The 13109-nt window shown below is 44.1% G+C and overlaps 1 protein-coding gene across 5 annotated transcripts in view; it reads left to right on the forward strand.

The window, feature by feature from the left end:
* The window catches only part of TRPM2 (transient receptor potential cation channel subfamily M member 2), a 2537250-nt gene that overhangs the window by 1864663 nt on the left and 659478 nt on the right, over nt 1–13109 (forward strand). The gene's annotated exons all lie outside the window — the stretch shown is intronic.

Genomic DNA, 13109 nt, shown 5'->3' on the forward strand with positions numbered 1-13109 from the left:
GAATTAATAATAATGTAATGACTTTCCCAAAAGAAAAAAAGAGAAACTAAGCACCTGTAATAAACCACTGTATTTGGATGGCTAGCAAAATTGTGCAAAAAAGAGGTGTGAAAATGTAAAATTCACACGTTGTGAGATAGACAGTTGCATTAAATTTCTGAAATTTTGAGAGAGATTTTTATTTTGTCTTTTATATAAAAAAATAAATAAAAACCCTGCCTTTATAAAAAAAAAAAAAAAGAAAAAGAAATGCAAACAAGTATATTGCTTCTGGCTTGTCTGTTTGACTCATGGGCCAGGAAGCATAAAGGCAGGCAAAACGTGGGTTCAGTATTTTTGTTTAATAAGCAAATTAGAACTTACAAATGCCAAGCATGGCATTTTATTCAGGCTTCAAGTTGATCTGAAAAAGCACTCAAAATATGCTCTACAAAACTTCTTATTCTATTTTATTGGAACAAGACTTGGTATTCATAATATCAGGCTTTTGGGATAAAATAAATTCTGTTCTGAAATGATTGTTCTAATAAAGTACAAATGGTGGGTTCCCCACAGCAGGGTCAATTATTTAAAGGGAACCTGTCATCAGGAATTTGGCTTTCAACCTAAATGTTTCCCCCTCTGCAGCTCCTGGGCTGCATTCTAGGAAGGTTTCTGTACTTTTTGTGCCCCCTTTTAAACCAAATTAAATCCTTTATAAACTTGTACCTTTCTGTTTGAAAATCTTGTAAATCGTCCATGGGGGCGGGCCGTGTGGCGTCCGTTGCTGTATCTTACGCCGTCCCCCATGTTCCAAATCATCCCTCATAACGCCGCCCACTGCGCCCGAGGTCCCGTGCACGCCGGGACACCTAGTGACGTGGTCGCAGGCACGAGAGTATGGGCGGCGCTGTGATTGCATCGCAAGTGCCCGCCCATACTCTCGTGCCCGCCCTTTCCCCCACTGCCTCCAGCGTTCTGTGCCGGCCCGACGTCACCTCCTTCCCATCGTACCCTGCAGCAGGAAATAGATGGGAGGAGCACAGCACAGGAGAAGCAGAGGATCTGAGCGACGTACAGAGGGGAGAGCGCACACACGAGAGTATGAGCGCGCACTTGTGATGCAATCACAGCGCCGCCCATACTCTCGTGTGTGCGACCACGTCACTAGGAGTCCCGGCGTGCACGGGACCTCGGGCGCAGTGGGCGGCATTATGAGGGATGATTTGGAACATGGGGGACGGCGTAAGATACAGCAACGGACGCCACACCGCCCGCCCCCATGGATGATTTACAAGATTTTCAAACAGAAAGGTACAAGTTTATAAAGTATTTATTTTGGTTTAAAAGGGGGCACAAAAAGTACAGAAACCTTCCTAGAATGCAGCCCAGGAGCTGCAGAGGGGGAAACATTTAGGTTGAAAGCCAAATTCCTGATGACAGGTTCCCTTTAAATGCAGCTTCGCACCTGCTGGTTTTCTATCTATCTCTGCCTTTCTCCAGCTCTATAAAGAAGAGCTGCAATCAGAGCAGAGGGGAGGGTGAACATTGAGGGAAATAAATGACTAAAGGTGCCAAATACACCGGAACAAAATAACCCAATCAGTATTACAAAAGATAGAGGGTATATAACAACTTGTCAAAGAGTTCCATGCATGTAATAATATGGGCAAGAAAGCCCAGGCTGTATGTATAAACAAAACTGAAATTACCAAAAAACCATACAAAAAGCCATAAAATGTAATTTTTATTGGATTAAAAGTAAAAACAAGGTATAGACAAAGTGATTGATAAAACACCAACATGAACAGCAGGGGAGAAAGTGAGTAAGACAAATATACCAGTACAATGCTATATATAGCACTGCTTTATACTGTCAAAAAGGTTTAAGCAATAATGAAGCAAATATATGCATAAGCAGGCAAGATCATGAGTAATAGAGGGTGTAAGTAGAAATCAGGATTATACCATCAAATCAGATCCATAGCAAATTGTACAAAGAATTACCTAATGGCATCTCCTCCTGCTGGTACTGGTGTCCGTCCCTACACGTGTTTCAGCATAAAGCCTTTATCAGGGGGCGTGGCGTCAGACCAGCAGAGGTTACGTTATATGCGCAGGACAGCCAATGGGCTGTTAGATGACATCACTAACCGGGATTGATTGGCAGCGCATGCGTCCAACCAGGAAACCCCCGCGAACACACAGAGCCACGTCATCCAAAGAGCAAGGACGTGACGCGAGCAGGCTCCGATCATGTGACCTAGCACATGATCGGAGTCCGGTCACGCGACAACGCCCCTCCAGGATGCTGACGTGGCAACCAGTGACTGCCGGAGACCCAGTCAGACGCATGTGCATAATCCCGAGTGGAAAGATCCTGCTCTGCGCATACAAACAATGATAAAATACAATGGGGAAGTAAAATGAGAAGATATAATAAAGACATATTTATAGACATCAGTGCAGGTAGTCCATAGAAGGAATATGAACATAAAATCATGTGTATATATAAATATGCATAGCTATATATATTGAATATGTAAATAAAGTGCATGGTGCAATAATATATAAGGGGGAATAAATTACCCGATGCATATAATATTATAAAGTGAAATATAGTGAATGGAATGTATATAAAAGAATTTTTATATATATATTTCAATGTGTATAGAGTACATATATATATACACATATATACATATACGTATATACTAAAATACATATATAGTAAATTATAACAAAAAACATGTAATATATATATTTATTCTGAATAGCTAAAAAGTGATATTTGTAGAATATTAATTCCAGAATGTAAAAGAATGAAAGTGCTCGTGCTACCAAAATGTAAGTGTGCATACATAAATACACCATGAGTATTCAAAATAAAGGAAGAGAATTTCCCATAAAAAAATTTTTAAAAATATTTTACACATAAAAAGGGGGGTTTCTCCTCTGAGAAAATATATATGTGCGCAAAATAGTGAAAATATATAGCTATAGATACATACAAATATACTCAATGGATACAGTTATCAAAATACGGATTATATATCAACAACAGAGAGAATATAATAATGCATGCGCATACACATAAATTATATGTGCGTACATAAAAATCTTCATATAATAGGACAATACGTAGATGTTCCAAAGATCACTGATGACGGATGGGATGAAAAAGGGGTGAAGATAAATCTAGAAATATAAAAAAGACAATATAAGAATACAATAAAGAGAAAATTTATTCCAACAGCTGGTATAAAAAATGTTATAAAACTTTTTTTAAAAATAAAAATAAAAAGACACCATAAAATAAAATATATCAGATGATGGCCAGAATAAAAAAAATTCCAAGAAACAAGGAACATACATCTGATCATTTTGATAAGGTACCTTCGTCTATCTGAGCTAAATCTACTAAGTTTCCTCCTTTGTCGGTTTGTCCTGCTGTAGATATCTTTGTTAAATCTGTCTCGAACGAGCTGATGAATATGCCCAATCATATTTCCAACAACAATTTAACAGCTCAGGAGAGACAGGGTCTGAACAGCTTAAAGAGATTAACGGATGCAATAATCAAACCAGCCGACAAGGGAGGGAACATTGTAATCTGGTCTCGGAAGATGTATGAAAGTGAAATTTATCGTCAACTAAAGGACACTACATGTTATAAAAAACTAACATATAATCCCTTATCATCTTTCAGAACCTCTCTTGATCTAATGTTGAATCAAGCATTTGCGGATGGTGTAATTACAAAGAATCTTAAACAGGCTTTGACAGTGATGGACTCAGTTATTCCAACCTTATACGTTCTCCCAAAGGTCCACAAAAATGCAACCACACCACCAGGAAGGCCAATTGTTTCTGGGATAGGTGGCCTTACTGATAACATCTGCAAGTTTGTGGACAGTAAACTTAAGCCTTTGGTTGAGGATTTACCCTCATACTTACGAGATACTTCTGACCTATTGGGGAAAATAGATGGACTGTATATTGATGAGGAAATGTTACTTGTGACATGTGACGTTGAATCACTGTACACGAGTATAAAACATCAGGATGGCCTACGGGCATGCTCCTTCTTTCTCCATATGTACAATCATGATCGGGAACAGGTTAATTTTGTCCTTCAGCTTTTGGAGTTTGTTCTACAAAAAAACTTCTTTACATTTAATGGTTCCTTCTACCTACAGCTCCAGGGTACGTCTATGGGGGCGGCCTGCGCCCCCTCATATGCTAATTTATTCCTGGGGCTGTGGGAGAGGGAACTATTCATGGTGGATGTTTTCCCATCTATGGAGCGTGTGATCTTTTGGACACGCTTCATAGATGATGTCTTTTTCATCTGGAAGGGATCACAATTGGAACTAGAATCTTTTTTCTCATGCTTAAATCGAAACGAACTCAATATCCGTTTGACTTTCAAATCAGACCCTAATCAGATTGATTTTTTAGATGTTCTAATCAAACGAGATGGATCAAACCAGCTGCAGACGGACATCTATAGAAAGAAGACATCAGTGAACTCCTTTCTTTATGCCACATCTGCCCATCCACCACAAACCTTCAGAGGGATACCAACTGGACAATTTCTCCGGGTCAGACGAGTATGTTCAAATGATGTTGATTTTGAAAGACAGGCAACTGCATTAAGAAAAAGATTTACTGATCGTGGATACAGCAAGAAAATCATCAATAGGGCATATTACCGAGCTAAGAACTCGGATCGGCAACAGCTTTTATACTCTACCAAAACAGATTCGTCATCTCATCAGGTAAGATTGATCACTAAATTCCATTCTCGATGGTCGACAATGCGAAATTGCATTAACAAGTTTTGGCCCATCTTACTTATTGACCCAATCATTAAGCAGTATATTTCCCCAAAAGCGAGTATTACTGCAAGACGAGCACGAAACCTTGGAGACATTCTTGTCTCTAGTCATTATCGACCAACGCTCCAGAAAAACGTCTTTTCAGATGTTCGCCCCAAATGGGGTTGCATTCCATGTGGCAAATGCGTGGCCTGTCCCAATGTTGAGAGAGCCACTTGTTTCTCTAATTCATCCAATACTAGAGTGTTCACGATCACACACAGTATTACGTGTTCTACCCGCTCAGTAATATACTATGCCACCTGTCCCTGTCCTCGAATTTACATTGGATTAACGACAAGAGAAATGAAAGTCCGTGTGCGTGAGCACATGAGGGACATTACATTAGCCCTGAAGGAAGACGACATTAGTTCCTTGAAGAGTATTCCTAGACACATTAAGGAATATCATCACTGCGATGCCTCTCTCTTGCGGGTCAGGGGCATCGATCGAATAATTTCAAACATACGTGGGGGCAGTACAATGAAGAAACTATCCCAGTGTGAGAGCAAGTGGATTTGGACCTTAGATACAGTTTTTCCCAAGGGACTGAATGAAAATTTGTCCTTTGCTCCATTCCTTCATTCTAACTAATATTGTTCTTATTCAAATAATTTTTGCACATTTATATTTATATTCTTGGAATTTTTTTTATTCTGGCCATCATCTGATATATTTTATGGTGTCTTTTTATTTTTATTTTTAAAAAAAGTTTTATAACATTTTTTATACCAGCTGTTGGAATAAATTTTCTCTTTATTGTATTCTTATATTGTCTTTTTTATATTTCTAGATTTATCTTCACCCCTTTTTCATCCCATCCGTCATCAGTGATCTTTGGAACATCTACGTATTGTCCTATTATATGGAGATTTTTATGTACGCACATATAATTTATGTGTATGCACATGCATTATTATATTCTCTCTGTTGGTGATATATAATCCGTATTTTGATAACTGTATCCATTGAGTATATTTGTATGTATCTATAGCTATATATTTTCACTATTTTGTGCACATATATATTTTCTCAGAGGAGAAATCCCCCTTTTTATGTGTAAAAGATTTTTAAAAAATTTTTTATGGGAAATTCTCTTCCTTTATTTTGAATACTCATGGTGTGTTTATGTATGTACACTTGCATTTTGGTAGCACGAGCACTGTTACGGTTGCTGCGAGCACTGGAGACTATGTCCAGATTTCTTGCTACTGCACATGTGCGAGCGCTGGAGACTAAGTCCAGATTTCTTGCTACTGCACATGTGCGAGCGCTGGAGACTAAGTCCAGATTTCGTGCTACTGCACATGTGCGAGCGCTGGAGACTAAGTCCAGATTTCGTGCTACTGCACATGTGCGAGCGCTGGAGACTAAGTCCAGATTTCTTGCTACTGCACATGTGCGAGCGCCGGAGACTAAGTCCAATCTTGGAGCCATTGCACATGTGTGGGTGACATCATCGCTGACACGAGGTCACATGTCTCTGACACCTTCTATGCCGATTGGTCGCTGGTCATGTGCTTGTGACGTCTTGCTCGGTGATAGGCCAGCATGACGTCACTCCTGTCGTTCTGGCAGCGGATTGGCTCTGGTGTCCTCCATCTTGGATGAGGCACAGAGTCTATATAAGACCCTGACACACGCCGCATGGTGCTCAGTCCTCTTGGTTCATGCATATGAGTAGACGCTCTGTGCGCGTTCCTCTAGGCATTCCTCTGTCTATGCTAGGTGAGCGCTACCGGCAGGGTAGCGTTCTTATACCTTACAGCTTCGGCTGCTGTCCGTATCCTTACCTCTTAGGGGAGCGGACATAGGCAGGTGCCTGAGGCACATGGTCTGGCTGGGCCTTGTGATTCTACTCGTAGGTGGACGTTGCCGCTAGGGTAACGTTCCTTATACTGCGTCTGGCAGTTGTTCGTATCCTCGCACACTAGGGGAGCGAACAGAGGTAGGAGCTTTGTGCGGCTTACGCTGCTGTTCGTCTCTTTTGCACCACTAGAAGAGCGGACCTAGGCAGGTGCCATATCTAGTGGTTCGTGTCCTCGCACACTAGTGGAGCGAACGCAGGTAGGAGCTTTGTGCGGCTTACGCTGCTGTTCGTCTCTTTTGCACCACTAGAAGAGCGGACCTAGGTAGGTGCCATTTCGCACACATTGCCTTTGTCTCTGTGATTGTTAACAGAGATCATTCCACACACCCTCCAAGTAAGGGAGGAATTGCTTTACTTACTTATTATATCCTTCTGTGAGTTAACAGAGGTATTGCACTCTGCCATAGTCTGCAGCAAAGTCTTTGCACGGTGGACCCTGACTGTCTGATACTCCTTTCGGTTATTATCAGACAGCCCCCCGTAACATTAGGACTGAGCCAAGGGTCTGGCAGTTATGGCAGAATATCAGCAGTTACACCGTTACATACAAGTACTTGAGTCACGGCTCAAGAGTATAGAGGATAAACCTCAGACCATGGTGACATCTGCACATGATCCTCGACTTGCTCTGCCAAACAGATATTCTGGCGATGCCAGATCATGTCGTGGTTTCATTAGTCAGTGTCAGATACACCTAGAGGTCAACTCTTCTCGCTTCTCTACGGAGAGGTCCAGAGTAGGCTTTATCATCTCATTACTTCAGGACAAAGCCTTAGAATGGGCGACTCCCCTATGGGAGCGCTCTGATGTGGTTACTCTGAGACATCAAGACTTTCTTGATGCTCTTAAGGCGGTATTCATGGGTCCGCAGGTTACCCATGATGCGGCCCTGAGACTGTTAGATCTATCTCAGGGTTCGTTATCCACTAGTTCTTATGCCATTGCTTTTAGAACTCTGGTGGCAGAACTAGATTGGCCAGAGAAGGTGTTGATTCCTATCTTCTGGAGAGGGTTGGCAGGCTATGTCAAGGATGCCCTTGCTACTCGTGAGGTCCCTGCTTCTCTGGAGGACTTGATCACAGTTGCAACGAGGATCGATGTACGCCATAAGGAACGTAGACTCGAGGTCTCTTCCTCACGCCCTAAGCATCGGGCTATTCCAGTTGTTGAGGGTCCACTACCATCTTCCTCAGCATCTGAAACATCTCCCACTCCTATGGAGTTAGGTCATACGTTCTCCAGACTACGCAAGTCTGGTCCTCCTATATGTTACGTATGTCGTCAGGCTGGGCACTATGCCAACAAGTGTCCTAGTCGTCAGGGAAACTCCCTGGCCTAGTAACCATTAGAGGGGGGTTACTAGAGACGTCTTCTGCACCCTCTAAGTGTTGTATCCCAGGTCAGCTCTCGTTATCTGAGAATACATGGCCTATTATGGCTTTTGTGGATTCCGGAGCTGACGGGATTTTTGTGTCCTCAGGATTTGTAAAGGGACACAATATTCCCTCTATCATGTTAGAGGCGCCTATTCCTGTCCGTGTTGTTAATGGAACTATGTTGTCTGACTCCATTACATTGAGGACAGTTCCCTTGCGTCTTTCCCTGTCTCAGGGTCACATAGAGGAGATTTCTTTTCTTGTTTTGCCTGAGGGTATAGACGACGTCCTTCTGGGTCTTCCATGGCTTCGGACTCATGCTCCTCACATTGACTGGGAGTCTGACAGCATTATTAGTTGGGGTTCGAAATGTCAGTCCCGATGTCTTCCCTTACCACCTAAGGTCGTTGCGGTTGCATCAACTGATCTCTCTCCCATACCTACACCCTATTTGGATTTCGCTGACGTGTTCTCCAAACAGGGTGCTGAGGTTCTTCCACCCCATAGGCCGTATGACTGTGCCATAGACCTTATCCCAGGTTCGGTTCCACCTAAAGGCAGGGTTTACCCCCTGTCGATACCTGAGTCGGAGGCCATGTCGACCTATATAAGAGAGAGTTTAGAGAAGGGGTTCATTCGTAAGTCTGTCTCTCCCGCGGGAGCTGGGTTTTTCTTTGTTCGGAAGAAAGAGGGTGATTTGCGTCCCTGCATAGATTACAGGGGTCTCAACGCAATCACAATAAAGAACAAATACCCATTACCTTTAATTTCGGAGCTCTTTGACAGACTGAGAGGAGCTCAAGTTTTTACGAAGTTGGATCTGCGGGGTGCGTATAACTTGGTACGAATTCGAAAGGGTGACGAATGGAAGACCGCTTTTAACACCCGAGACGGTCACTATGAATACCTCGTCATGCCTTTTGGGTTATGTAATGCACCCGCAGTATTTCAGGACTTCGTAAACGATGTGTTCAGGGATTTACTGTTATCCTCAGTAGTGGTGTATCTGGACGACATCCTGATTTTTTCTCCTGATCTGGAGACTCATCGTCAGGATGTCGTTCGTGTCCTTTCCCGTTTAAGGGAGCACTCATTGTTTGCTAAACTCGAGAAATGTGTATTCGAGCAGTCCTCATTGCCTTTTTTGGGTTACATTATCTCACAAGAGGGTCTGGCTATGGATCCTGCGAAGCTCTCTGCTGTCCTGCAATGGTCCGAACCTCATTCCTTGAAGGCGGTGCAACGCTTCTTAGGATTCATAAATTATTACAGGCAGTTCATACCCCATTTTTCTACTTTGGTGGCCCCTTTGGTGGCCTTGACTAAGAAAGGTGCTAATCCCAAAGCCTGGTCTACTGAGACATCTCAGGCTTTTGAGGCAGTAAAAAGACACTTTTCAACTGCTCCCGTTCTTCAAAGACCCGATGAGAATAAGCCCTTCCTCTTAGAGGTTGATGCCTCTTCAGTGGGTGCTGGTGCGGTCTTGTATCAAAAGAACGGTGCAGGTAGAAAAAGGCCGTGTTTCTTCTTTGCTAAAACCTTTTCACCGGCAGAGAGAAACTATACCATTGGGGATAGGGAACTGCTCGCCTTGAGATTAGCCTTGGAGGAGTGGCGTCACTTGCTGGAAGGAGCGAAACATCCTTTCCAGGTCTATACAGACCATAAGAATCTGACGTACTTACAAACCGCTCAGCGTCTGAATCCTCGCCAAGCCCGCTGGTCCTTGTTTTTCTCCCGCTTTCACTTCTCCATCAACTATCTGTCTGGGAGTAAGAATAACAAGGCAGACGCCCTGTCTCGCTCTATGCTTTCTACCCAGGAAGAGATTGACGAACCTCGTCTTATCCTTCCCTCCAGGGTTTTTCATACGCTCTCCCCTGTGACGTTAGACCAAATCCCACCGGGCAAGACCTTTGTTCCGCCTGATCGACAGAATGATATACTGTCATGGGCCCACACCTCAAAGGTGGGTGGGCATTTTGGTATTAGGCGGACACGAGAGTTACTGGAGAGGTGGTATTGGTGGCCACACTTAGCCAGCCACGTCAAGAGATATGTCGGTTCCTGCTACTCGTGTGCTCGCAACCGTCCATTACGGCAGAGACCGGCTGGGCTCTTGCATCCTTTACCAGTGCCAGATAGACCATGGGAGGTGGTAGGCATGGACTTTGTGGGTGATCTTCCATGTTCACAGGGACATAGATTTGTGTGGGTCATTACGGACCATTTCTCCCGGATGGTTCATCTCGTACCGTTATCGAGAATCCCATCTTCCAGGGTACTAGCCAAACTATTCCTCAAGCATGTCTTTAGGCTTCACGGGATGCCAGATCGTATCATTTGTGATAGAGGCCCGCAATTTACTTCCCGTTTCTGGCGAGATCTTTGTAGCCTTCTGCAAATTGAGTTGAATCTCTCTTCGGCATACCATCCGGAGACTAATGGTTTGGTTGAACGTACCAATCAATCTATGATTATATACCTTCGACACTTTGTTGCTGAGAACCACGATAACTGGTCCTCCCTCCTACCCTGGGCAGAATTTGCCCTTAACAATTCGCTGGCTGAGGCCACTGGGCAGACACCGTTCGTACTCAATAATGGGCAACACCCTAGGGTACCGGTACCGTTTCCCGCTGCTGCACCTCCTCCTCTTGTGGCCGACTGGGCAACTAATGCCAGAGAGGTTTGGGATCGGACTCAAGAGTCGATCCAAGCAGCTAAGGACCGTATGAAGACGGTGTCCGATAGGTTTCGTCGCCCGGCTCCTGTCTTTTCTCCAGGGGACTTTGTGTGGCTCTCTGCAAAACACGTGAGACTTAGAGTGAGCTCTGTCAAATTTGCTCCTCGCTTCCTGGGTCCTTATGAGGTTCTTCGACAGGTAAATCCTGTAGTCTATCAATTGAAGTTACCTGTCCATCTTAGGATTCATGACAAATTCCATGTCTCACTGCTAAAGCCGGCTATTTTACCTCACGCTCGTGAAGTGCACTCTCCTGCCTCTGATTCCTCTCGCTCTAGCTATGAGGTACGAGCCATAGTTGGTTCTAAGATGGTTAGAGGGCGCAGGTTCTTCTTGATAGATTGGGAGGGCTATGGCCCGGAACATCGCTCTTGGGAGCCTGAGGAGGCTGTCCATGCTCCCGACTTAGTTGCCGATTACATGCGTCGCCGGGAGGGGGGCCCTTGAGGGGGAGGTACTGTTACGGTTGCTGCGAGCACTGGAGACTATGTCCAGATTTCTTGCTACTGCACATGTGCGAGCGCTGGAGACTAAGTCCAGATTTCTTGCTACTGCACATGTGCGAGCGCTGGAGACTAAGTCCAGATTTCGTGCTACTGCACATGTGCGAGCGCTGGAGACTAAGTCCAGATTTCGTGCTACTGCACATGTGCGAGCGCTGGAGACTAAGTCCAGATTTCTTGCTACTGCACATGTGCGAGCGCCGGAGACTAAGTCCAATCTTGGAGCCATTGCACATGTGTGGGTGACATCATCGCTGACACGAGGTCACATGTCTCTGACACCTTCTATGCCGATTGGTCGCTGGTCATGTGCTTGTGACGTCTTGCTCGGTGATAGGCCAGCATGACGTCACTCCTGTCGTTCTGGCAGCGGATTGGCTCTGGTGTCCTCCATCTTGGATGAGGCACAGAGTCTATATAAGACCCTGACACACGCCGCATGGTGCTCAGTCCTCTTGGTTCATGCATATGAGTAGACGCTCTGTGCGCGTTCCTCTAGGCATTCCTCTGTCTATGCTAGGTGAGCGCTACCGGCAGGGTAGCGTTCTTATACCTTACAGCTTCGGCTGCTGTCCGTATCCTTACCTCTTAGGGGAGCGGACATAGGCAGGTGCCTGAGGCACATGGTCTGGCTGGGCCTTGTGATTCTACTCGTAGGTGGACGTTGCCGCTAGGGTAACGTTCCTTATACTGCGTCTGGCAGTTGTTCGTATCCTCGCACACTAGGGGAGCGAACAGAGGTAGGAGCTTTGTGCGGCTTACGCTGCTGTTCGTCTCTTTTGCACCACTAGAAGAGCGGACCTAGGCAGGTGCCATATCTAGTGGTTCGTGTCCTCGCACACTAGTGGAGCGAACGCAGGTAGGAGCTTTGTGCGGCTTACGCTGCTGTTCGTCTCTTTTGCACCACTAGAAGAGCGGACCTAGGTAGGTGCCATTTCGCACACATTGCCTTTGTCTCTGTGATTGTTAACAGAGATCATTCCACACACCCTCCAAGTAAGGGAGGAATTGCTTTACTTACTTATTATATCCTTCTGTGAGTTAACAGAGGTATTGCACTCTGCCATAGTCTGCAGCAAAGTCTTTGCACGGTGGACCCTGACTGTCTGATACTCCTTTCGGTTATTATCAGACAGCCCCCCGTAACAAGCACTTTCATTCTTTTACATTCTGGAATTAATATTCTACAAATATCACTTTTTAGCTATTCAGAATAAATATTTATATTACATGTTTTTTGTTATAATTTACTATATATGTATTTTAGTATATACGTATATGTATATATGTGTATATATATATGTACTCTATACACATTGAAATATATATATAAAAATTCTTTTATATACATTCCATTCACTATATTTCACTTTATAATATTATATGCATCGGGAAATTTATTCCCCCTTATATATTATTGCACCATGCACTTTATTTACATATTCAATATATATAGCTATGCATATTTATATATACACATGATTTTATGTTCATATTCCTTCTATGGACTACCTGCACTGATGTCTATAAATATGTCTTTATTATATCTTCTCATTTTACTTCCCCATTGTATTTTATCATTGTTTGTATGCGCAGAGCAGGATCTTTCCACTCGGGATTATGCACATGCGTCTGACTGGGTCTCCGGCGGTCACTGGCTGCCTCGTCAGCATCCTGGAGGGGCGGCGTCGCGTGACCGAACTCCGATCATGTGCTAGGTCACATGATCGGAGCCTGCTCGCGTCATGTCCTTGC

Source organism: Anomaloglossus baeobatrachus, chromosome 7 (assembly GCF_048569485.1).
Source record: "Anomaloglossus baeobatrachus isolate aAnoBae1 chromosome 7, aAnoBae1.hap1, whole genome shotgun sequence".
NCBI lineage: Eukaryota > Metazoa > Chordata > Amphibia > Anura > Aromobatidae > Anomaloglossus > Anomaloglossus baeobatrachus.